We start from the raw sequence: 25070 nt of genomic DNA, 5'->3' as shown, positions 1-25070 counted from the left end.
AATGAGCCCTTTCGTACCCAATATTTTCTCTCCATGAAGTCACTTCAACACTTCAATGATGTCACCTCCCGATCTTTTTTATCATCTAAACAGGCTGAGCTCTTTCAATAGCTTATTCGCAGGCATTTTTCTCCAGCCCTCAAAATGTTTCATTGCTTTTTGCTGCCCCATCTCCAATATTTCCAAATCTTTTTTCAAAGGTGGATGCCAAAACTGCATGCAGGATTCCATGATCAGTCTTCCTCATGGTTTCAGAGTAACAGCCGTGTTAGTCTGTATTCGCAAAAAGAAAAGGAGTACTTGTGGCACCTTAGAGACTAACCAATTTATTTGAGCATAAGCTTTTGTGAGCTACAGCTCACTTCATCGGATGCATACTGTGGAAAGTGTAGAAGATCTTTTTATATACATACAAAGCATGAAAAAATACCTCCTCCCACCCCACTCTCCTGCTGGGAATAGCTTATCTAAAGTGACCACTCTCCTTACAATGTGTATGATAATCAAGGTGGGCCATTTCCAGCACAAATCCAAATTTTTTCATGCTTTGTGTGTATATAAAAAGATCTTCTACACTTTCCACAGTATGCATCCGATGAAGTGAGCTGTAGCTCACAAAAGCTTATGCTCAAATAAATTGGTTAGTCTCTAAGGTGCCACAAGTACTCCTTTTCTTCCTCATGGTGTGTCACCTCCCTGTGCTCCTCACTGCTCTTTTCATACATCTAATGATGGCTTTAGCCCTGTTCACCACAGCATCACCCTGGGTGCTCATGTTGAATGGCTTGCCTAGCATGGCCCTGAAATCCTCTTCACAGTCAGTGCTTTCCTGGATACACTTCCCCACTCTGTAGGTGTGGCCTGTATGCTTTGTTGCTCGCTATAGGACCCTTCCTTTTTTTTCTTTTCCAACTTGTTTTCTTTGAATGGCTCCTCTTTATCAAGGGATCCGATTGCTCTGTGTCACTGCCCTCTCCTCATCATTAATTACCTTTCTGCTATTATTTTATCACCCACCAACGTTAGCAGCAGTGATTTTTTATTTGGGTTGCAGTTCATTGATATTTATTTTCAAGAATTACTCCTTGAGAGCCTCTTCATATCCCTCGTGCCCATAACCTGCTCCACACAGCACAGTGAGAAAAGGCCGCCCAGCCCAGCTGTGCCCTAGGGGCTAAGCACAGAACAAATGTAGGAGCTTGTGTCATCCATAGCTTCTGAACAACATGTGGGGGTCATCAGCTTACAAAGACACTCTAGACCGGTAGCATAGACAGGCCCCAAATGTATCTAAGTGTCCCACCTTGAAAAACAGAAGACAAAAAAACATAACCTTGAGTAGCTTTATTTTATAGTCGTGGAAACTGAGGCACACAGAAGCAAAGAGATTCGCTCATGGTCAAAAAGTCAGGAATAGAAAATGGCCAATCTGCTGATAGTCAGTCCTGGGCCCTAGCCGTGTTTGTCCTGGCCTCTCTGCTTCAGCTCCAGTAACAACCTGAGTGGAGGTTTTCTTCCTCTCCGTGTCCTTTAACTTCACGTCACTGGAGAAGAAAGATTGTTTCTGACCAGCTGGCTCTAATGCTTAAAAACCTTCATTTTTTTCTTTCGCTAGGAGGATAACGCTGGACATTTTCTCTCATCCACTTTCCTTTGGAATAATTTCAATCCAGTCCAAAGGATTTCCTTTTCCAGTGTGTCTTCAGCACCTTTCCTAGCAAACAGTTCCTGTTCAAGCACAGGTTTCCAGTTTCAGGCTGTCCCAGGGGGAGATGGCCATGAAAGGGCTAGTAGCTCAACTGAACCTATCCCCAGGTGAAGGGAATAAGTGCAGGGGTCACATGGGAAGGAGCAGCATGTAACTAGGATCCAGGCCTGTTGGGGGATATAAGAACAGCCTGTGCTCAGTCAGGAGAGAGACCCGCAATGGGAGCAGGCCTGGGAGGGGCTTGGATAGTCCTTTCAAGTCAGTTTTGGTACACAGCAGGGGATGGAACAGCCAAGCTGCTAGGGTTGGGAGCTGGGCCTCCTGGCAGTGTCCAGGAACGAAAGCACAGCACCTGCCAGGAAGGGAGTCCCCACAGAGGGACACCGTAATCTCCCAGGGAGGGAAAAGGCTCTCACTGCCATTTCTTAACCTCATGGGGTGTTCTCCTGCTCTGCCAACCCCACCCCTATTTCAGCATCTCCAGGTGCCTGAGGAAGCAGGCACCAGAGGCCATCCTGCAGCTGGGACAGAGATGGAGGTTGATGACCTACCTGCCCGTGGTGAAAATGGTGCAGGACAGCCCTCAGGACATGCGAATGCAGCTCCAGATCTGCAGAATGCACCTTCCCTTTGCTGGCACAAGACCTTGCAGGTTGCGGGAGGTGAGACAGGCACTAAATTTTGGTAACCCTCAGTGGGATCAGAGGGTAATGGTTTGTAGAAAGTGGTGTTGGAGAGCTTTACAAAAACTAGGCAAGCCATTTACAACACACACTTTGTTTCTCTACAAAAGAAAAAGGACACTAAACTATCTAAACTACTACATGCCACAAGGGGCCACAACAGGGGTTCCCTTAACCCACCCAGCAATATTGTTAATGTCTCCAACTATACTCTTAGCCCAGCAGAAGAATCTGTCCTATCTCCGGGCCTCTCCTTCTGCCCCTCCACCCCCACGAATATGATACCATTCTGTGGTGACCTAGAATCCTATTTTTGACGTCTCCGACTCAAGGAATATTTCTCACACCTCTGAACAACATACTAACCCACAGAGAGCTTCCTACCAAGACGACAAAAAGAAGGATTCTGGGTGAAGTCCTCCTGAAGGTCGAAACAACAGACTGGACTTCTACAGAGAGTGCTTCCGCCGACGTGCACGGGCTGAAATTGTGGAAAAGCAAGATCACTTGCCCCATAACCTCAGCCGTGCAGAACACAACGCCATCCACAGCCTCAGAAACAGCTCAGACATCATAATCAAAAAGGCTGACAAAGGAGGTGCTGTCGTCATCATGAATAGGTCAGAATATAAACAAGAGGCTGCTAGGCAGGTCTCCAACACCACTTTCTACAAGCCATTACCCTCTGATCCCACTGCGGGTTACCAAAAGAAACTACACCATCTGCTCAAGAAACTCCCTGAAAAAGCACAAGAACAAATCCGCACAGACACACCCCTAGAACCCCGACCTGGGATATTCTATCTGCTACCCAAGATCCATAAACCTGGAAATCCTGGACGCCCCATCATCTCAGGCATTGGCACCCTGACAGCGGGATTGTCTGGCTATGTAGACTCTCTCCTCAGGCCCTATGCTACCAGCACTCCCAGCTATCTTCCAGACACCACTGACTTCCTGAGGAAACTACAATCCATCGGTGATCTTCCTGAAAACACCATCCTGGCCACTATGGATGTAGAAGCCCTCTACACCAACATTCCACACAAAGATGGACTACAAGCCATCAAGAACAGTATCCCCGATAATGTCACGGCAAACCTGGTGGCTGAACTTTGTGACTTTGTCCTCACCCATAACTCTTTCACATTTGGAGACAATGTATACCTTCAAGTCGGCCGGATTGCTATGGGTACCCGCATGGCCCCACAGTATGCCCGCATTTTTATGGCTGACTTAGAATAACGCTTCCTCAGCTCTCGTCCCCTAATGCCCCTACTCTACTTGGGCTACATTGATGACACCTTCATCATCTGGACCCATGGAAAAGAAGCCCTTGAGGAATTCCACCATGATTTCAACAATTTGCGTCCCACCATCATCCTCAGCCTGGACCAGTCCACACAAGAGATCCACTTCCTGGACACTACGGTGCTAATAAGCGATGGTCACATAAACACCACCCTATACTGGAAACCTATTGACCGCTATACTTACCTACATGCCTCCAGTTTCCAACCAGGACACACCACACGATCCATTGTCTACAGCCAAACTCTACCATACAACCGCATTTCCTCCAACCCCTCAGGCAGAGACAAATATCTACAAGATCTCTATCAAGCATTCTTACAACTACAATACACACCTGCTGAAGTGAAGAAACAGATTGACAGAGCCAGAAGAGTACCCAGAAGTTACCGACTACAGGACAGGCCCAACAAAGAAAATAACAGAACGCCACTAGCCATCACCTTCAGCCCCCAACTAAAACCTCTCCAATGCATCATCAAGGATCTACAACCTATCCTGAAGGACGCCCCATCACTCTCACAGATCTTTGGAGACAGGCCAGTCCTTGCGTACAGACAGCCCCCCAACCTGAAGCAAATAACTTAGGCCTGGGAGGGTTGAGTCATTATTCCTTCCCCCTCCCCCCCACTGTTCCTCAGACATTCTTGTTAAACCCTGGATTTGTGCTGGAAATGGCCCACGTTGATTATCATACACATTGTAAGGAGAGTGATCACTTTAGATAAGCTATTACCAGCAGGAGAGTGGGGTGGGGGGAGAGAAAATCTTTTGAAGTGATAAACACCCATCTTTTCATGGTCTGTGTGTATAAAAACATCCTCACTGTATTTTCCACTTTATGCATCTGATGAAGTGAGCTGTAGCTCACAAAAGCTTATGCTCAAATAAATTGGTTAGTCTCTAAGGTGCCACAAGTCCTCCTTTTCTTTTTGTGAATACAGACGAACACGGCTGCTACTCTGAAACCTGACTACACAGAGTGCTGTCGTTTGCACAAAGATAAAATGGAGAAATGTTGTGTGTGTTTAACCTCTTTCAAACAATGGGCTCTTAAATGTTGCAAATAATTTCTAGCTCAACCAGAAGTTAGGGGCTTGAGGTAGGAGTCTCCCAGGCATTGTCTTCACTGCAAAAGTGTGTTTACACGGAGATAGCTAAGTTGATGTAAAATCCGCGTGGAGAATAGAATAGAAACATAGAATATCAGGGTTGGAAGGGACCTCAGGTGGTCATCTAGTCCAACCCCCTGCTCAAAGCAGGACCAATCCCCAATTAAATCATCCCAGCCAGGGCTTTGTCAAGCCTGACCTTAAAAACTTCTAAGGAAGGAGATTCTACCACCTCCCTAGGTAACGCATTCCAGTGTTTCACCACCCTCCTAGTGAAAAAGTTTTTCCTAATATCCAACCTAAACCTCCCCCACTGCAACTTGAGACCATTACTCCTTGTCCTGTCCTCTTCTACCACTGAGAATAGTCTAGAACCATCCTCTCTGGAACAACCTCTCAGGTAGTTGAAAGCAGGTAGTATCAAATCCCCCCTCATTCTCCTCTTCTGCAGACTAAACAATCCCAGTTCCCTCAGCCTCTCCTCATAACTCATGTGTTCCAGACCCCTAATCATTTTTGTTGCCCTTCACTGGACTCTCTCCAATTTATCCACATCCTTCTTGTAGTGTGGGCCCAAAACTGGACACAGTACTCCAGATGAGGCCTCACCAATGTCGAATAGAGGGGGACGATCACGTCCCTCGATCTGCTCGCTATGCCCCTACTTATACATCCCAAAATGCCATTGGCCTTCTTGGCAACAAGGGCACACTGCTGGCTCATATGCAGCTTCTCGTCCACTGTCACCCCTAGGTCCTTTTCCGCAGAACTGCTGCCTAGCCATTCGGTCCCTAGTCTGTAGCTGTGCATTGAGTTCTTCCGTCCTAAGTGCAGGACCCTGCACTTATCCTTATTGAACCTCATCAGATTTCTTTTGGCCCAATCCTCCAATTTGTCTAGGTCCCTCTGTATCCTATCCCTGCCCTCCAGGGTATCTACCACTCCTCCCAGTTTAGTATCATCCGCAAATTTGCTGAGAGTGCAATCCACACCATCCTCCAGATCATTTATGAAGATATTGAACAAAACCGGCCCCAGGACCGACCCCTGGGGTACTCCACTTGACACCGGCTGCCAACTAGACATGGAGCCATTGATCACTACCCGTTGAGCCCGACAATCTCGCCAACTTTCTACCCACCTTAGAGTGCATTCATCCAGCCCATACTTCTTTAACTTGCTGACAAGAATACTGTGGGAAACCGTGTCAAAAGCTTTGCTAAAGTCAAGAAACAATACATCCACTGCTTTCCCTTCATCCACAGAACCAGTAATCTCATCATAGAAGGCAATTAGATTAGTCAGGCATGACCTTCCCTTGGTAAATCCATGCTGACTGTTCCTGATCACTTTCCTCTCATGTAAGTGCTTCAGGATAAGTGCCTCAGACAAGGCACAGGTGGCTTTAACCTCTGTGTCACTTGTCCAGGTAAATACCAGGCTGAGCATATAGCATTCCTGAACTAGCTACATGGAGGTAAAAGACACCTCTCCCTCACCTCTACTAGTACTTTACATTGTGTTCGCCAGCTGAGTGTAAACACATACGTTTTGAGCTGGGAGGTTGATTTTTTTTTTGTTTTGTTTTGCTGCTTTTTGGTGGTGGGTGGGGAGGGCACTGAAGCCATAATAGTGACATTCTCTAGCCTGTGTTATTTGTATTACTGTAGCACATAGGAGCCCCAGTCATGGATCAGGACCCGATTGTGCTAGGTGCTGTACAAAATAGTACAAAAGACAGTCCCTGCCCCAAAGAGTTGACAATCTAAGTATAAGACAACAGACAGATGGAGAAAGACAGACAGGGGAGTGCAAGGAAATAATGAGAGTGTATCGGTCTGTATGATAGGCAGTGGTCTCAGCACCCCAGGAGACAGGCTGTTGAATTTTTGGTAGACACCAGGGCAAAGAAGAGCTTTGATTTGGGAATTGGAGGTGGATAATGAGGTAGGTTTGCGAATGTTTAAGGGGCTCTCCTCCCGAGCATGTAGGGCATGCGGCAGAAAGCATGAAGGTGGTTGTCTGAAAATTTAACAAGTGGGTGTTGCTGGCAGCATGGACCGATTGGAGGTGGGAGTCAACACCTTGGTACGGTGAATGAAAGATGTCCAGTTGGGAGAGGACAGTACGTGAAGGGCCTTGAAAGAGAAGACAAGCAGCTTCTGTTTGATGCAATAGAGAAGGGGGAGCCAGTGGAGGGATGCAAAGAGGGGTGACATGGTGAAAGCAATGGGCTAGGAGAATGATCTTTGCAGCTTGCTGCAATATTCTGAATGGATCTGAGCTGGCAAGAGGGAAAAGAGAAGCATGTGGCGGTAACTGAGATGTGATGTGATCAGAGCCTCGATGGGAATTTTAGCTGTGTGGATGGAGAGGAAAGGCTGTGTCCTCTCCATCCACACAGGAAAACTCCACAAGACTTAGGCACAGCCCTGGATGTGAGGACCTAGAGTAGAGATGGGCAAACTATGGCCCGCGGGCCACATCTGGCCTGTGGGACTGTCCTGCCCGGCCCCTGAGCTCCCGGCAGGGGAGGCTAGCCCGCGGTCCCTCCCCTGCTGTCCCCTCGCCCCTGCAGCCTCACTTCACTGCGCCATCGGCGCTCCGGCCCGCTGCTCCTACCGGGCAGCGAGGTGGCGGGGCTGCGAGCTCCTGCTGCTCTGAGCAGCATGGTAAGGGGTTGGGGGGTGTTAGATAAGGGGCAGTCAGGGGACGGGGGCAGTTGGATGGGGTGGAGGTTCTGGGGGGCGGTCAGGAGATAAGGAACAGGGGGGTTGGATAGGTGTGGGTTTCCCGGGGGGGCTGTCAGGGAGCAGGGGTGTGGATAGGGGTCAGGGCACTCAGGGGACAGGGGTTGGATACGGGATGGGGTCCCAAAGGGGGCGGTTAGGGATGGGGGTCAGTCAGGGGGCAGGAAGTGGGAGGGGGCGGATAGGGGGTGGGGGCCAGGCTATCTGGGGAGTCACAGCCTTCCCTACCCGGAGGGAGGGAAATGAACAATTCATGAAATGGAGTCAGACTGATCTTTGAAAACAGTGTGAGAAAACTCAAACCCTGTAACCGCCATTTCTGGGTGGGATCTGGGGTCCCGCCCACCTCAGGGCCAGGTGGCACAAGAGGAGGAGGAGGGGAGGGTGGTGTGGCGTTGATAGCCATGTAAACAGAGTATTAGGGAAGGTTTCTGGCTGTAACAACCGTAACACAAATGTCCACTGGAAACCAAAGGACAGCACATTGTTCATCACAGAGAGCAGGGCTCCCCTTGAAAGCCTCCTATCCCCACCCCCAGAGAACGGGCTGCATGCAGAGCAGACTCAGGAGAGGGGGTGGGGAGAACACGCGGGGCGGGACAGGAGAGGTTGAAATTGAGGTGAGGAAAGGAAGGAGGGAGGATTGAGAAAAGGGGGAACAGGAGAAACGCAGGAAGGGGACGGGGGAGAGAAAGAACTAGGGTGGAAGCAGGAACTGGAGAAGGAAAGAGAGAGAAGAGAGGAGGGAGAAGAAGGAAAACCTGAAAGAATCAGGGAGGGAAGGTGGGAGCAGCTCCCAGCGTCTGCGACAAAGAAAACCCAGAGGTGGGAATGAAACCCACAGTCACGGCCCCTGGAATCAAAGTGCACCTCTGAGAGGTGAACCACTGAGGGGGGTTGGGGGGTCAGATTGCACCCTTCAGCATGGCCCCCCTCCATGCACCATGTAACCTAAACCAGCTCCCCACATCTGCCTGGAATCAGGGAGGTGTTTGCTGCTAGCCAGAGACGCCCAGGTGGGATATGTGAGCCGTGGCTCCAGGGCTCCCTGGCTGGCCACCAACCAGTTGTTCCAGCAGCCCCGGGGCTGGATCGGCTAGCAGGAGGCGCTCAGGGGAGGGGCGGAGAGGAGCAAGTGGCAGGCGGGGGAGGGGCCTTGGGGGAGGGGATGGAGAGGAGTGAGTGGCAGCCATGTGGGGCGGGACCTCGGGGGAAGGGGGCAGGAAGAGGCGGAGCGAGGGCTGGGCCTCAGGGTGGAGCACCCACCAGGAGAAACAAAAGTCTGCACATGTGACGGGCCGGGTCTCCTCTCCGACCACACAGCCTCGTGCCTGTGTCACACTCTGTGCTCCCCCCTTCCGGGGGACCTGCAGGCCGCTGGTCAGCCACTTCCCTTAGTGGCTACTGCAGCGTATTGTCTGGCCATTTTCTCATGGCCCCAGCATCCTCTTTGCCCTCGCCTCAGGGCCTCAGCCTGCAAGCCCCAGCAGCCTCTCTCGCTCCCCCATTCCCCGCACACTGCCCCCTAGGTCAAGTGGCTGCAACGCGGCTGTTAGCCCATCCTGGGTCTTTGTCCCAGCCCTGCTGCCAGCCAGCCATGGGCCCTGCATAATCCAGCAGGTTTTGGTCATTGCCTGACTGCTGCGTATGATCTGCATGCTCTGGTCCTCTTTGGCTCCTGGCAACCAGCAAGCAAGAAGTGGCCATGAGCCGCGAGGCTCCTATCACGGCTCTAAATCACGTGCTTGACCCCCTGGGTCCTTTACTGCCGTGGCAGGTTGTTAGACACTGCAATGGCCCATGCTGTCTGTTCCCTGCTGCACACGTAGGAGGGCTGAACCAAAGGGCTCTGTCCCCTTGAAGGGATTTGGCGCGCTTTGTCCTAATCTGATCAGTGTCATTACAAATGTCCCGCCACGCCGGTCAAGTTTCATTCATTTCAACAGCGGATGTAGTTAAGGCTCTTGGGGCCTTGTCCAATCCAGGATCAGGATGCTAATAGAGTATATGGCCACGCCCCTGTGTGTATTGCAGTCCCCTTGCGGCTGGCTTTTTTCGCGGGTTTTTCCTTGCCCTAGCAATGGGGGAAGACATGATGTGTGTGAAGGGGGGAGTTCGGGCTCCCCCCTCAGCGAATGCACAGAGAGGGGGAGATGGAGCAGGGACCTGAGCTGCAAGGAGTGCTGCAGCCATGAAGTCCCTGGACGAGGGAAGCTGTGATCTTCCTACGTAGCAGTGGCTTGTGACACTGACTCCCAACCCCCTGCTCTGCAAAGAGGGACATGGGCTTGGGTGGAGATCAGAGGTTCTTTGGGAGACCCTGATATTGCAGCAGCCCTATTGTTGTTTTTACAGCCCCCAAAGGTGGGCTAAAGGGCCTCCCAGGACACATGAATGATGTACTATTATTTGCAGATTTAATAATTTTATTAAGATGATGTTGAAGAAAAAAGAAAATGGTACAGAGTTGAAGCATAGAAGTTTCTGGTTATCAGGGAATAAGGTACAGATTACCAAGGGGTGCGAAATTTGGTTTAGGAACAGATGGCGTAAGGAATACATAATCTGCAATCTCCCCGATTGGGGGTAAAAGTTTAATGGGTCAAAGTACAGACATTGAGATATGGGGTCATGTTGTTCATATAATGAGTATGTTCAGGTGTGGAGTATCATGAGTGGATACCATGATGAGGCTGGATTTACCCTCATTTGGTGGGATTTAATGTTCAGTGATTTATGGCTCCCAGCAGAACAGAATCCCATTGTGCTCGGTGCTGTATCTGTATGTAGTAAGAGACTGTCTCTGCCCTGAAGAGCTGTGTTAGGTGCTGTAGAGACACTTAGTTAGAACTGCATGGTCTCTACCCTGAAGCTGGTATGATCCAGTTTCACATGTGTCACCAGGAAAGGGATGAACAAAATACCTGAAAGGAGGATAGGTGTGTTACTGCCTCAGTTTCCATAGATACAGGTTTTTTAGGTCTACTTCTGAGTCTTCAGCTTGCCTAATCCCTATGGTATATCACAGCCCCAGTGCATGAAATGCAGCCACCTCTGGGTTGGGGCAGCTGACAATAGCCATGCAGCAAGGTTGCCCAGGGATTGTGTAGGCATATTCTTAATATTTGTGATTCTGTTCATAATAAATTGTAAACCTGCAATATTGATTTGTAGTATTTGTAAATCTGCATTTATAACATTTATAATTCTTCCATTTGACATAATTGTAAATCTGCAATATTGATTTACAATTCTGTATTAAAGCTTGCAAACCGTACCTTGCAAGCTGCTCAATTGGCTCTGCTTTCTCTGAAGTGATACTTTCTCTCACTTGTTATTAAGACTGACGCTTGTAAAACTAAACCGCTCAATTGATTCTGCTTTCTCTGTATTGAGGTTTTCCATTGATTGTAATTGAGATTGATGCTTATAAATGTAAACCAATCAATTAACGTGACTTTCTTAAATGGTTATGTTCAATTGGCTCTACTTTACAAAGGGATACTTTGTGATGGAGATTGACGTGATTTTTTGTAACAGGGCGAAGAGCTGCGATTTGGAGCGGCGCTCATAGAAATGCCACATAGAGACTCCCACCCTCTATAGTTTGGATCAGGAATGTTAAAAAACGGGGAGTCTCAAATAAATAACACCTTCGTATGATAAAAGAAAGTTAATACCGAAGGAATGTTAAGAGACAGGGAGTCTCAAATAAAATAACAATAGTCGGTGAAATGAGAAATGTGTTTTTATTAAAGTAAGGAATGTATGTGAATGAATGGTGGGTTTTGAATAATCAGGGAAGTGCCAGTTTAGGATTTAACATCAATTGGCCGAAGAAGACGCCAGGTGGAGACAACCAGAGAACCCCACCGGAGGTCAAATTAGGATCCACCCGACCAATTCAAAGGATGAAGAAAGCTGATGAGCACCTGACAGCCGTCCTGGAGCAGTCATGTCTAACAATATGACAAAGCAAATTCCACGGACTGGCATAGGAAGAAATTCCTACAAAAATGGACACTAAGGACTGAGAACTTTGAGTCTCCAGTTCTGCCACTACCCTTCAGGAGCATCAGATGCGCATCTGACACGGACTCGGCTCCACTCTCGTGTACAGGTTACCTGGCCAGTACTCTGTCACGAGCAACTTCTAGGCTGGTAACCATAACCCCTATGCAGAACTGGTATGAATGAATGAATGAATGAATGAATATATATATATATATATATATTTAAGTAAGGAATATATATATATATATTTAAGTAAGGAATAAGTAACAATACAACAGTGTGAGTTTTATATTTCTTTTTATTATATTTACAATACATGTGGCATTTTGCCTTGTCCCTTTTATAAGATCCTGCTGGTTTTTATTTTATTGGTACAACAATTGCTTGCCAAGTACTGAAATATAACTGCCTCTGGGGTTGGGTGCAGCAGCTGGTTGACAGCCATATGGTAACAATGCACAGCGATAGTTCATCCAGTGCTGAAATGCAGCCATCTCTGGGGTGGGACTCATCAAATGTTTAAATGTATATCAACATTTTTCGCAAAAAAATTTAGTTGCATTTTTTCCACTTAGAACAAACTCAGGTTTTGGGTCAAAGGGGGTGGAGGCATGAAAGAGAGTATATAGTGAAGAAAAGATTGATTTTAAAAGTGTCAGAACAATATTGTGAAAACAGGAAAGTCCTATAGTCTTGACAATCTTTCCTGAAAACCCTTGCATTCCAAAAATAGTCACTTTTCTACAGACAATCCTTCCTTTAGAAAAGATTTTCAACCGTGACTAGAAATCGCTCCCGGGTCAGTGTCTCTCTGAGCGTGGGGTGCACTCATTTGCCCTCTCCTTCCCCTGGGGATGTGTATGAAGCACTAGTTAGAGGGGTACAGAAGAGGTATAAATAAAGATGATTAGGTCTTGATGAATACACATGTGGAGGGTGTGGGGGGAGAGAGACATGACTGATTGTATTGTCCTGAAGCAGTGAACAGCTTCCAAAGATTTGATGAATGCTTCTCTGGGGGAAGCAGTGAAACTGACTACATAGAGTGCTGTCAGTTGCACAAAGATAAAATGGAGAAATGTTGTGTGTGTTTAACCTCTTTCAATCAGTGGCCTCTTAAATGTTGCAAATAATTTCTAGGTCAACCAGAAGTTCAGGGCTTGAGGTAGGAGTCTCCCAGGCATTGTCTTCACTGCAAAAGTGTATTTACACAGAGATAGCTAACTTGATGTAAAATCCGAGTGGAGACAAGGCACAGGTGGCTTTAACCTCTGTGTCACTTGTCCAGGTAAACACCAGGCTGAGCGTATAGCATTCCTGGACTAGCTACATCAAGGTAAAAGACACTTCTCCCTCACCTCTACTAGTACTTTACATTGAGTTCGCCAGCTGAGTGTAAACACATACGTTTTGAGCTGGGAGGTTGATTTTTTTTGTTTTGTTTTGCTGCTTTTTGGTGGTGGTGGGGGGGAGGGCACTGAAGCCATAATAGTGACATTCTCTAGCCTGTGTTATTTGTATTACTGTAGCACATAGGAGCCCCAGTCATGGATCAGGACCCGATTGTGCTAGGTGCTGTACAAAATAGTACAAAAGACAGTCCCTGCCCCAAAGAGTTGACAATCTTAGTATAAGACAAGAGACAGATGGAGACAGACAGACAGGGGAGTGCAAGGAAATAATGAGACTGTATTGGTCGGTATGATAGGCAGTAGTCTGAGCGCCCCAGGAGACAGGCTGTTGAATTTTTGGTAGACACCAGGGCAAAGAAGAGCTTTGATTTGGGAATTGGAGATGGATAATGAGGTAGGTTTGCAAATGTTTAAGGGGCTCTCCTTTCGAGCATGAAGGGCATGTGGCAGAAAACACAAAGGTGGTTGTCTGAAAATTTAACAAGTGGGTGTTGCTGGTAGCATGGACCGATTGGAGGTGGGAGTCAACACCTTGGTACAGTGAATGAGAGATGTCCGGTTGGGAGAGGACAGTACGTGAAGGGCCTTGAAAGAGAAGACAAGCAGCTTCTGTTTGATGCAATAGAGAAGGGGGAGCCAGTGGAGGGATGCAAAGAGGGGTGACATGGTGAAAGCAGTGGGCTCAGAGAATGACCTTTTTCAGCTTGCAGCAATATTCTGAATGGATATGAGCTGGGGAAGAGGGAAAAGAGAAGCATGTGGCGGTAACTGAGATGTGATGTGATCAAAGCCTGGATGGGAATTTTAGCTGTATGGATGGAGAGGAAAGGCTGTATCTTAGAGATGTTATGCAGGAAAACACCACAAGACTTAAGCACAGCCCTGGATGTGAGGACCTAGAGCAGAGGTGGGCAAAGTACGGCCCGCGGGCCACATCCAGCCTGCGGGACTGTCCTGCCTGGCCCCTGAGCTCCCAGCAGGGGAGGCTAGCCCCAGGTCCCTCCCCGCTGTCCCCTCGCCCCTGCGGCCTCACCTCACTGTGCCGCTGGTGCTCTGGCCTGCTGCTCCTACCGGGCAGCGTGGCTGCGAGCTCCTGCTGCTCTGAGCAGCGTGGTAAGCGGGTGGGGGGTGGGTTGGATAAGGGGCAGTCAGGGGACAGGGGGCAGTTGGATGGGGTGGAGGTTCTGGGGGGGCGGTCAGGGGATGGGGAATAGGGGGGGTTGGATAGGTGTGGGAATCCCGGGGGGGGGGGCTGTCAGGGAGCAGGGGTGTGGACAGGGGTTGGGGCACTCAGGGACAGGGGTTGGTTAGGGGATGGGGTTCCAGAGGGGGCGGTTAGGGATGGGGGTCAGTCAGGGGGCGGGAAGTGGGAGGAGGTGGATAGGGGGTGGGGGCCAGGCTACTTGGGGAGTCACAGCCTTCCCTACCCGGCCCTCCATGCTGTTTTGCAACCCCGATGTGGCCCTTGGGCCAAAAAGTTTGCCCACCCCTGACCTAGAGAGAGGTGTGAGTGGAAGATGACAGGTTATGGGCCTGAGTGACAGGCAGGATGCTGGCGTTGTCCACAGCGATGGAGAAAGGATGTAATAGAGAGGGCTTGGACAGGAGGGGAGAGACAGAGAGCTCTGCTTTAGCCATGTTGGGCTTGAGCTGACAGCTAGGTAGGCACAAGGAGATGTCCCAGAGACAGGCTGAGGTGTTCATTTGGCCAGCAGGAGATGGGGCTGGTGCAGAGAGGCAAATGGGTGAGTTGTCAGCATGGAGAGGGGAGTTGAATTTGTGTTTACAGAGGAGACAACCCAGAGAGGAGGGGCAGAGGGAGAAGAGAACAGAAGAGGGAGGCTGGCCATAAACCATGTCACATTTACTGGTTTGTTTGTTTTTTTTTCTCAAGACCTCCCCCCTCCTTGTCACACACTGTTACACCGAAACAAACCAGTCAGGACCCTCCCCGCCCCATGTGTTTATATACTATTTGGTCAGCCCCAGGGGACCAAGGACAGAGCCTATGGAAGGGCCCCGGGGAGCTGGCAGGAGGGGGAAGCAGCGATCAGAGGGGTCGGGGGTGGGGGAAGCAGGGGAGGGCAGAGGGAGGACAAGGTTTCAGGAGGAGGGCGGGCAGGGAGGGCAGGCCAGGGAGGGCGAGGACTGAGCCCCGATCGGAGCTTTGCCCGGGGCCGGGAGTGATGCCGCTTGGGCACCCGGCCAGCCCGGGAGAGAGGGGGAAGGTTTGTGGGGAGCGGAGCGGCCGGGAGTGGAGGGGTTAAATGGAGGCGGGGCTGAGGGCGGCGATCGGCCGCTGTTGCGGTGACCCCCGGGCACGGACGTTTCCGCTGTTCAGACCCACGTGGGAATGAAGCTGGCGCGGGGGTCACAGGGAAGCCGGTCGCTCTTCGGTCGCTCTGCGGCTGCGAACTCACCCGGCGGGATCCACTGCCAGCCCGCCTGGCTGCTCGGACCTCAGCTCCTCCCCAGGCTGCGGCGCCGGGCGCTCTTCCTGCGGGTGAGACTCCGGGTCCCAGGGGTCCCTGCCCGGGCCGCGGGTGGGTGAGTGGGTGCTGCTGGCTGCTCGGCGGTGGCTGGCTCGCTCGCTGCGCGGTGGGGTTTGCGGGCCGGTTCCAGCCACTGCTGGACTGGGGCGAGGGGGGACCACGGGCCCGAATGGGGAGGGGAAGGGGTCGGGGCTCAGGCCCGAACGGGGGGCGGGGCTCGGGCCCGAATCGGGGGCAGGGTTCGGGCTCAGGGACCAAATGGGGAGGGGGAGGGACCGGAGCCCGAATGGGTGGCGGGGCTCGGGCTTGGGGTTGGGGACCGCATGGGGGGCGGGGCTCTGAAGGGGGGGCGGGGCTTGGGCGGGGCTTGGGCGGTGCCTGGGAACCGCTTGGGGAGGGCAGCGCAGTGGCGGGGGCCTGTCCTTGGCCGAAGGGCTGGGACTCTGGGCCAAAGGGTGGTGATTCGGGGGGCAGGCCCCGGGCCGAAGAGCGGGGGGGGGGTTCGGGAGAGCCCCCCCTGGAAGGGAAAGGAGGGGCTGGGCAGAGGAGTGCTGGACACTGGTTCAAGTCCCGCCCTTCAAGGAGGGGGCTGGGCCAGGGACAAGGCTGCTTTGAGCCCCAGCCCCTCCCCTTCTGATATCCGACCCAGTTACTTCTAGGAGGATTGTGTGTGTGAGGAGGGTCTTCTCCCCCACCCCCAGCTGGGTTCCTGTCACGGGTGGGAGGGGCCTGTAGTAGATCAGGTCTCTGAGGCCCTGGGGGCGGAGGGGCTGATAGGAGTTAAGGGGTTTTAATCATCATGGCACCGCCTCTGGCAGGGGGTTGGGCTGCTGGGCAGGGAACAAGAAACCACAAATGGCCTCCCCCACCCCTGACCTGTCCTGCTTGGTCCGTCTCGGGTTCAGATCGGCTGGAGAGTCTGGAGCAGGGACGGGGAGCCAGGGCCAGGACCTCTGCCTCGGCTTTGCTGCTGCCAAATCGGACCCACTCAGACTGAGAGGAGCCGACCCCAGCCCAGCACCTGCAGCAGCGTCTGTGGCCTGAGTGTCGCTGAGAGGGACAATGGGGCCAGCAGCTGGGTTGCTGAGAGTGAAGAGCCGCTGTAGGAGTTGTTGTTAATGGCAATGGACACCTGGAGACTGGAGGGAACCCAGGTAATGGGGCATCTCTGCCTGGGGGCAGGCTGGAGAGAGACACTGAGACTGCCTGGGGTGCTGGAAGGGGGCGTGGCCCTCCCACTTTTTGTCACTGGCCCCGCCCCTCCCCCTCCTCTTCCCCCTGAGGTCCCCCCACCCCACCTCTGGCTGGCAGCTGGAGTCCAGGCAGTTGCAGGGAGCCGTGGATGACCCTCCACTTGCCTGGGGTGGGGGGCTGAGAGCAGCCCCAGGTCCGTATCCCTCCCCCCAGGCTCCCTGCCCAGAGCAGGGGGAGGGTCTGTAGTTCCCCACAGCTGCATCTTACCATGGCCCGGCTGCTCCTCTGAGGCCCTGCTACCCAGCCAGAGCCGGATCTTGGTAACAGCCCCAGGGAAGCTCTAGGGAGCCATGGACCCTCCATCTGTCCTTGGTCGGGGGGTCTGCCTGACCCTCTGGGCTCCCCTCCCAGAGTGTCTGACGGAAGGAGCAATGGACAGAACGGTGCATGTTCCAGGGCAGCTCCGGCCCCGGTGCTTTCAGTGAGACGTGTCCTCCCAGCCCTGCCTGACGGGTCTTTCTGTTTCAGACCCTCCTTGTAACTGCCAGAAAAGTCCAACCCGTAGAGTTGTGGTTGCACTGATAGTTGTATCGTCTCCTTTCATCGCTGCCATCATTGCTCTGGCAGGTGAGTTCCCAGCTTCTGCCCCGCTCCCTTCCCCTCCATCTACGATCTCCGTGCATCCCATTCCCCCGTGACCTACCACGCTCACTCTCTCCTCCCGGCCTGTCTGGCTTCTGCCCCTGGGACAGAGGATTCCTGGGGGATCTTCCTCCCCGACCCTCCTCCTGCTCCCTCCCAGACCCCTGCACCTGGGCACTCTCTGTGTTGGGACGATCTGACTGACATTAGCCCCTCAGCCCATCTCTGAGCACTTTGGACCCAAGTCGCCTTTGCCATGCGCCATGAAACAGTCCCTGTCCAGGGTGTCCAATGGGACAGGGTGCAGCGCATCCCTGAGCCCTTTGCCTTCCCTGTGTTGCTCTGAGGTTACCAGCCTGGCCTTCCTGGATATTCAGATCACGCCTGTGGCCAGGCGGCAGGTGCTGCAGTGTTACTGAAATGAGCCGTAGAAGTCAGTCGAGACCCCTCCACCAGCGCAGTGTGGAAACCCCCCAATCGCTGAGCTTGGCCATGAAGGGTCCCTTAGCACCATTCACACCCCCGGGCTGCCCAGACAGCGTGTGCTCGTGCAGAGGGCGTCTGTTTGCCGTGAACATGAACCCTGCTGTATCCCCCGTCGTCGGGGGCAGGGCGTGCTGGAGACTGTTGGGGATGGGATTTCTGTACTGCCCTGGGATCTGATCACTGGGCCCCAGGAGGGTTTAGCAGCTGGCAGAGGGGATTGAATCCAGGTCTGTCTGCATTAGGAATCCTCTGTGCCGATGTCATGACATCCGTGCAGTTGAATTGGTGCAAACCACTAAAGCAGACGCACTGCACTGGTGCACAAAGGAGCTTGCCTTGGTGCAGTTTGCTGCAGGAAGTTACCAGAGCGAGCCGCACTGCTCCAGGGAATCTCCAGGAGGTGTTTGCCCTGATGTCACTGCGTCACTGTGATTATACTGGTGCAGCTTGCTCTGATACAGATGGACCCTGAATCCCAGCTCCCTGCTGTAATGGCAGGCTATTGCAATGGGCAGCATTGGCTCTCACTGTGTAAGGTGGGAATCTGTGAGCTTAGGGTTGGTTACACACCTGCAGGTGCAGGGAGCTCTGCAGAACATGTGGCATCTGACCTGGAGATGGATGGTGGAGACAGCCTGTGCCATCAACTGTTAGTCACTGACTTCTCTGCTCAGTTCAGTAGGGCAGGGGTGTGGGCTACCGTGCACTGGACAGTTAAATCTACAGGGTCAGACATGCCTTGTGCGTGAGGCGAACACATGCTCGTTTTCTGATCACCGCTGCCACGTTTCCTAACTCTTCCAGACTTAGAGTGTCTGTTCCTCGCTGAGCGCCAGCCACATGAGAAGGCTTGAAAACCAGCTACCAAATTACTGTGGTGCAAACAAAAGTGACGTGCTCGAAAACATCTGGAGGGGTTTGAGTCCGACTCCTCTCAACTAGACAGGCCTTTCAAATCCTCTTTGGTGTCACTTATGGGTGACCCCACTGCTGCTCTTTCATGGCTCTGAAAGGGTTACACTGCCGTGAGGGCTTCCAGAAAGTGCCTTTCTTGCTGCTGTGTTTGGGGAGAGAAAAGTCTGCAGGTAGGAGGTGAATTAAGTTCCATCATTCCTGGCCCACAGTGCAACAGGTCACTTCCGGTTGCTGTGGTTTCTGGCGCCCCATTGTGGCTTTCATGTCCCTGCATGAAAGTTCCCAAGTTCTCACTTGTGTTTTCTGGAACCTGGTTTCATTGTTTTGCCTTTTTTTTCTGAGCTAAAATAACTCAGTGAAGTACATTTTTTAAAAAAAAATTAGGTAGATCCGTATCTATCGAAAGCTAAACCTACTGGAGAGAATGACGTCTTGCTCTTTTTTGTTCCTGGCGGGAGGTAACCAATTCTGATAAATTGGTATTTTAAAATATCTGACTACTCTTTGACAGTTTTGACTGGTCAGTTGACCAATTTTTGTACCAGTCAAATGCCCAATTCTAGGTGTAACTCTTACCCTCCATGTGACTGTCTCATTCTCAGTGCTGACATCTCAGCTTTCATCAGCTGATCTGTGCCCCCCTGCTGGCCCCTCGTGCCCAGACGGCTAGATGGGATACCGAGGGAAATGCTACTATTTCTCAGAGACGGAAGGGAGCTGGACCAACAGCCGGAGCCGCTGCTGTGCACCGGGTGCCTCCCTGGCTGGAGTGAGCAGGAAATGGTGAGAGACTCTCGAATTGCCATACACTGATCTTGGCATAGTGGTGGCTGCTGCAGTAGGACCTGGGCTCTGCCCCATGGGGTGAGGAGCAGCTCTGAGCCCTCCCATGCTGGGAGGCCAGAGTGAATGAACTTCCAGCTGCTGAACGCCAGCCCTGGCTGGGCCCAGGGCCCTACTGTCTGTGTGTGATCACAGGGATTGCCCATTCTCACCTGCCCCCCTCCCCAAATAGGGAGACAGTTTCTGTCTAGGGCAGGGCTGGCTCAGGCAGCTCCTGGCCTGCTGGCTGCGGGAGTGGGACTGAGAACCCAGCCAGTGCTCCTGTTGTGGGGATGGGAAAGGAGCAGCCAGCTGAGGAGGGGGGGAGGAGGGGATCCTCTCACATTGACCGCTCCCACTTCAGCTTGACTCGCTCCCTCCTCCTGCCTTGCTGTGGTGAGCGGGGGCTGATCTGTGAGAAGAGAGGTCTCTGCAGAGAGCTCAGACCCAGCAGCTGCCCCCAGCCCAGGGGGACTTGGGGTGTGGGTGACTGGGATCACAGGGGTGGGGCTGCTCTGTGCAGGGGGAGGGTTAATACTGCCTGGGTGATCTTGTACTTTGCAAAAGGCAGGGGAACAGCCCCCCCCCCCAAAATAAACTGAGTACTCTTCAATATGGGGGGAGGGATAGCTCAGTGGTTTGAGCAATGGCCTGCTAAACCCAGGGTTGTGAGTTCAATTCTTGAGGGGGCCATTTAGGGATATGGGGCAAATATCTGTTGGATGATTTAATTGGGGATGGGGGTGGGACTAGAAGATCTTCTGAGGTCCCTTCCAACCCTGACACTCTATGAATATGAGACTGGGATTCTCTGCGGCACAGAGCCCTGGAGGGGTGGGGGTGGGGAAGCACCGGAGCTGGGGCTGATACCTGCTGTCCCTCGGCTTTCTTGAAGGCGTTCCTGCTGCGCCATAAGGGTGTCCAGGACCACTGGATCGGCCTCCAGAGGGAGCAGGGTCAGCCCTGGAAATGGACCAACAGCACCAAATTCAACCACCTGTGAGTCTCTCTCGCCCCTCTGGACTAATCCCCTGGGCTTGGGATTCTGGTGTCTGAGCTGTTTGAGCTCAGGTAGATCCACCACTCAGTGCTAGTGAAACAACCAGACACGACCCTGGTCCGTTCGCGTCCTGCGTGTATCGGAGACCGATGGGAGCCGGCGTGTCCCTGAACTCTCGGCTCCTCCCCGCAGCACGGAGCTGGGCCGGAGACAGAGCCCGCCACAGCCAGAGATGCCCTCGCAGCGCGCTGGGATTTCAGCTGGGACACTCGCTGTTCTCCCCCAGCCCTCTTCAGCAAGGTCCCTGGGGTGTCTGACCCCCCCCGGGGAAAGGAGGCAGCAGGGAGCTCAGGTTATCAGTGGCTGCTAGAGAGGGCAGCATGCCGAGCACTGCATGGCAGGTGCAGGTCCCGCTGGGGATTGCAGCCGGCAGGTTTGAGTGACTTGGCTGGTGAGGCCTCTGAATCCGCAACAAGGCACCGATGTTAAAGGAGCCTGCGGTTCACAGGTGCTGGACGCCTGGGGCTCCCACGGGAACGGGGTACAGTAGTGATGGCTGCCCAGCCAACACCCCGCAATGGGTTTCAGTGGGCTCCAAGTGTGATCACAAAACCAGCGCTGCTTGAACCCTGGGACTTCAGGACTAGAAGCATGAGCCTCTGCCATAGGCGCGAAAGAATTCACTTCTTTAACTGAAACCCCCCCCCCCCCCGATTGATAAAGCTCTTTTGCAGGCCAGCCATTAGAGGGGGATGGAGACCCCCCCACTTCTCTGGTCTGGGTTACTTCAGTACTTTGAAAAATCAGGCTCTTTTGGCGCTGGGTCAGGGCTCCCCAATGGACAGTCCCCATTCTGCTGTATTGGACCCAACCTTTGGATCCCACCTGCTTCCAGCCTCACTGAGTCTGAAGAGCTACCAGACACTGTCCTGAGTTCGGGCCTCTGTGGCACTCTCCTGGGGTACAGACTCCCTGTCTGGTATGCTCCTTAGGATGTGGGACCCTGCAGATCAGCTGCTGTAGGACCCAAAACCAGTGCTGAACCCTCCCAAATCTCCCGAGAGGCATGTTGTCCCTAGAGCTCCACCCTCCACACCAGATGAACTCTGGGAGAGTCACGTGAGGGTTACAAACAAGGAACACATGCTTTCACAAAGGAACTTCTTCAACACTCTCTTTTTCCCCCATCCCCAATGGAAAGCTCAAGAGTTATCGATCAACGGAAAAGGAAACCCCTGAATGCAATTTCTTCTTTCAGTGTCATCTTGGTTCTGCTCCATGTGTTTCAAGGAGGCGAGATCCCTCCTGTCCCCCGCTTTTCCTGCTCAGTCGTCTGGTTCTGGTGATGGTCTGCCCCTCTTGTTAGAGGGCCGGTCCCTTTTGACAATCAGTCTAACAAATTCTCTCTGTCCTGCTGGGGACTGTCCATTCTCCAGCACCCCTGTGGGCTGCTCAGCATAGAGGGTCAGGAACAGTCAGCGGTTCTGCAAAGCCCCCGCTGTCCTGAGCTCTGCTCCTGAGGGGCTGGGAGAGTAGCTGCTCCGCACTCAGGCCTGCACTGTGGAGAACGGCTCCCCTGGCTGGGACTGGTGTGAAATGCCTGGCCTCTCCCTGACTGCAGCTCCCTGGCTTCTGTGTTGCAGGTTTCACTTAAGAGGAGGAGGTGACTGCGCGTATCTGAACGACGAGAAAGGGGTCAGCAGCTCACGGTGCTACATGGGAAGACGGTGGATCTGTAGCAAACCTGAGGTGTATGTGATGGTGTCATAAATATAAAGGGAAGGGTACACACCTTTAAAATCCCTCCTGGCCAGAGGAAAAATCGTTTCACCTGTAAAGGGTTAAGAAGCTAGGATAACCTCGCTGGCACCTGACCAAAATGACCAATGAGGAGACAAGATACTTTCAAAAGCTGGAAAGAGGGAGAACATCAAAGGGGTCTGTGTCTGTCTGGGTGCGGCTTTTGCCAGGGACAGAACAGGAATGGAGTCTTAGAACTTAGTAAGTAATCTAGCTAGATATGCGTTAGCTTATGATTTCTTTAAATGGCTGATAAAATAAGTTGTGCTGAATAGAATGAATATTCCTGTCCGTGTGTCTTTTTGTAACCTAAGGTTTTGCCTAGAGGGATTCTCTATGTTTTGAATCTAATTACCCTGTAAGGTATTTACCGTCCTGATCTTACAGAGGTGATCCTTTTCTTTTTACTGTTCCTTCTATTAAAATGTTTCTTTTCAAGAACTGAATGCTTTTTTCATTGCCCTAAGATCCAAGGGCTTGGGTCTGTGGTCACCTATGCAAATTGGTGAGGATTTTTACCAAAGCTTCCCCAGGAAGTGAGGTGCAAGGTTTTGGGGAGGATTTTGGGGGGAAAGACGTTTCCAAACAACACTTTCCCAGAAACCCGGTTAAACATTTGGTGGTGGCAGTGGAAGTCCAAGGGTCAAATAGTTTGTACCTTGGGGAAGTTTTAACCTAAGCTGGTAAAGTAAGCTTAGGAGGTTTTCATGCAGGTCCCCACATTTGTACCCTAGAGTTCAAAGTGGGGAAGGAACCTTGACAGATGGGAAAAGAGACTGCACTCGAAAGGGGCTCAAAATGAGACTCCTAGAAGTGACACTTACACAACTCACACCTACTTGAACGAGCCAAGATCTCAAAATCAGGCAGTGGGGCCCTCAAGCAATAAGTGTGTCTCGTTTAAACTCCGTATGTGCCTTCTGCTTTTGAACCTTTTAAACTCAGGGTCACGTTGTCAAGCTTTTCTCTGCAGCTGAGAGGGAGTGATCTTATGAGAAGGAGTCTTACCTCATTTCCCCAGCATGTGGCTAAGGGAAGGCCTTGTTCGTTTAGACTCCAGAACAGCATTTCTCAAATGCAGCCAGCAGCTGATTGTTTGCAGCCACAAGAGCCTCCAAAGTGCCCCAACAATCGCTCAGATGTTAAGTATTAAAGGTGTCTTCTAAATGCCATAAATCCTCATGCGCGCTCCCTTTTAAATAGTACCATGCCGGCAGAGCTGAGCTACATAGGTGTGGTTTTCTTTCAAGTCAGAAAGTGTATTCTTTGGCTAAGAACATAAGAACGGCCATACTGGGTCAGAGCAAAGGTCCATCCAGCCCAGTATCCTGTCTGCCGACAGCGGCCAACGCCAGGTGCCCCAGAGGGAGTGAACCTAACAGGCAATGATCAAGTGATCTGTCTCCCGCCATCCATCTCCACCCTCTGACAAACAGAGGCTAGGGACACCATTCCTTACCCATCCTAGCTAATAGCCATTCATGGACTTAACTTCCATGAATTTATCCAGTTCTCTTTTAAACCCTGTTATAGTCGTAGCCTTCACAACCTCCTCAGGCAAGGAGTTCCACAGGTTGACTGTGCGCTGTGTGAGGAAGAACTTCCTTTTATTTGTTTTAAACCTGGTGCCCATTAATTTCATTTGGTGGCCCCTAATTCTTGTGTTACGGGAACAAGTAAATAGCTTTTCCTTAGTCACTTTCTCTGCACTACTCATGATTTTATAGACCTCTAACCACTGTGTTTACATCTCATGTTATTGTAGCTCTGTAAGTGGCTATGGGCCATCTCACTGCGTGGTGTTTGGGCAGGTTGCGATTGTTCATGGGGGTGGGGAGGGAGATGAAAAAGTTAAAATGTGACTGGGTATCAGAAAGTATTTCAGATAATCTAGTGCCAGAAAATGACCTTGAATGTGACAGCAGGTGGCTCCTCTGGGACCTTCTGCTAAGAAAAGCAAAACATAGAAAGAAAAAGAAACACTTCAGCACCAGGGGGAAAGGCAGTTTCCTGTGTTTCCGAAGCCATCTGATTCCATTTCTGAACAAGTTGCAGTGTGAGAGAGAAATTCATCAAATTGAAATGTATGTCGTGCAACGTCCCTACAGCACTTGTGCAAGGGAAGTTGAACCAAATTACTACGGTGAGCTTCAGAGGCGCAAGCTGTTAAATGATGCAAAAACCAAGCTGAAAAGACAACAGCAACGGCTCAGACTTTGTTGTTACTGTTATCATTATTATTACTGGGCTACGTTGACTGGGTTTTTTTGTCTGTGAAAGAAACTTTGGACATATTGGCAGATACATTCTTTCATTATTAGTCATTATCCTTTCTATTATGTAAAGCATTTTTAAATTTAGTTCAGAATTGTTGTACAGCCGTCCACCTTTGACCAAAAAAGCAAAAGAACAACAAAAAAGACAAGACTGTGCAAAGCACTGGTTTGTTCTGTGTTTAGGTCCAGTAAAGAAAAGACACAACTGTACCTTATATTTATTATTGAGTCTGCAAAAAATCCCTATGTAAATATGCACATGTAATTTATTTATTTGTTTTTCCTACAGTTAGTTCAGTATTGTCAGAGCCTCATTCTGAGGCTGCCAAAAATTTGTGAGAACCCCGGCTCTCGAAAGTGTTAGAAAACAAAATCCTATGTAACCATTACTTTCCAGTATTTGCAAAAAGAACAGGAGGACTTGTGGCACCTTAGAGACTAACCAATTTATTT

General features: G+C 51.3%; 1 long non-coding RNA gene across 1 annotated transcript; it reads left to right on the top strand.

Annotated features, from left to right (window-relative positions):
• The first annotated feature begins 19243 nt into the window (after positions 1 to 19243).
• LOC142069062 (uncharacterized) lies at positions 19244 to 25035 on the top strand. The gene is made up of 3 exons (XR_012664936.1): positions 19244 to 19502; positions 20437 to 20540; positions 22185 to 25035. It is a non-coding gene; the product is annotated as an uncharacterized LOC142069062 (long non-coding RNA).
• Positions 25036 to 25070: the final 35 nt, after the last annotated feature.

This window comes from Caretta caretta, chromosome 14 (assembly GCF_965140235.1).
Source record: "Caretta caretta isolate rCarCar2 chromosome 14, rCarCar1.hap1, whole genome shotgun sequence".
In the NCBI taxonomy this organism is placed as follows: domain Eukaryota; kingdom Metazoa; phylum Chordata; order Testudines; family Cheloniidae; genus Caretta; species Caretta caretta.
Note: the sequence above shows the minus strand (reverse complement) of the source record. Positions and strands in the feature narration are given on the sequence as shown.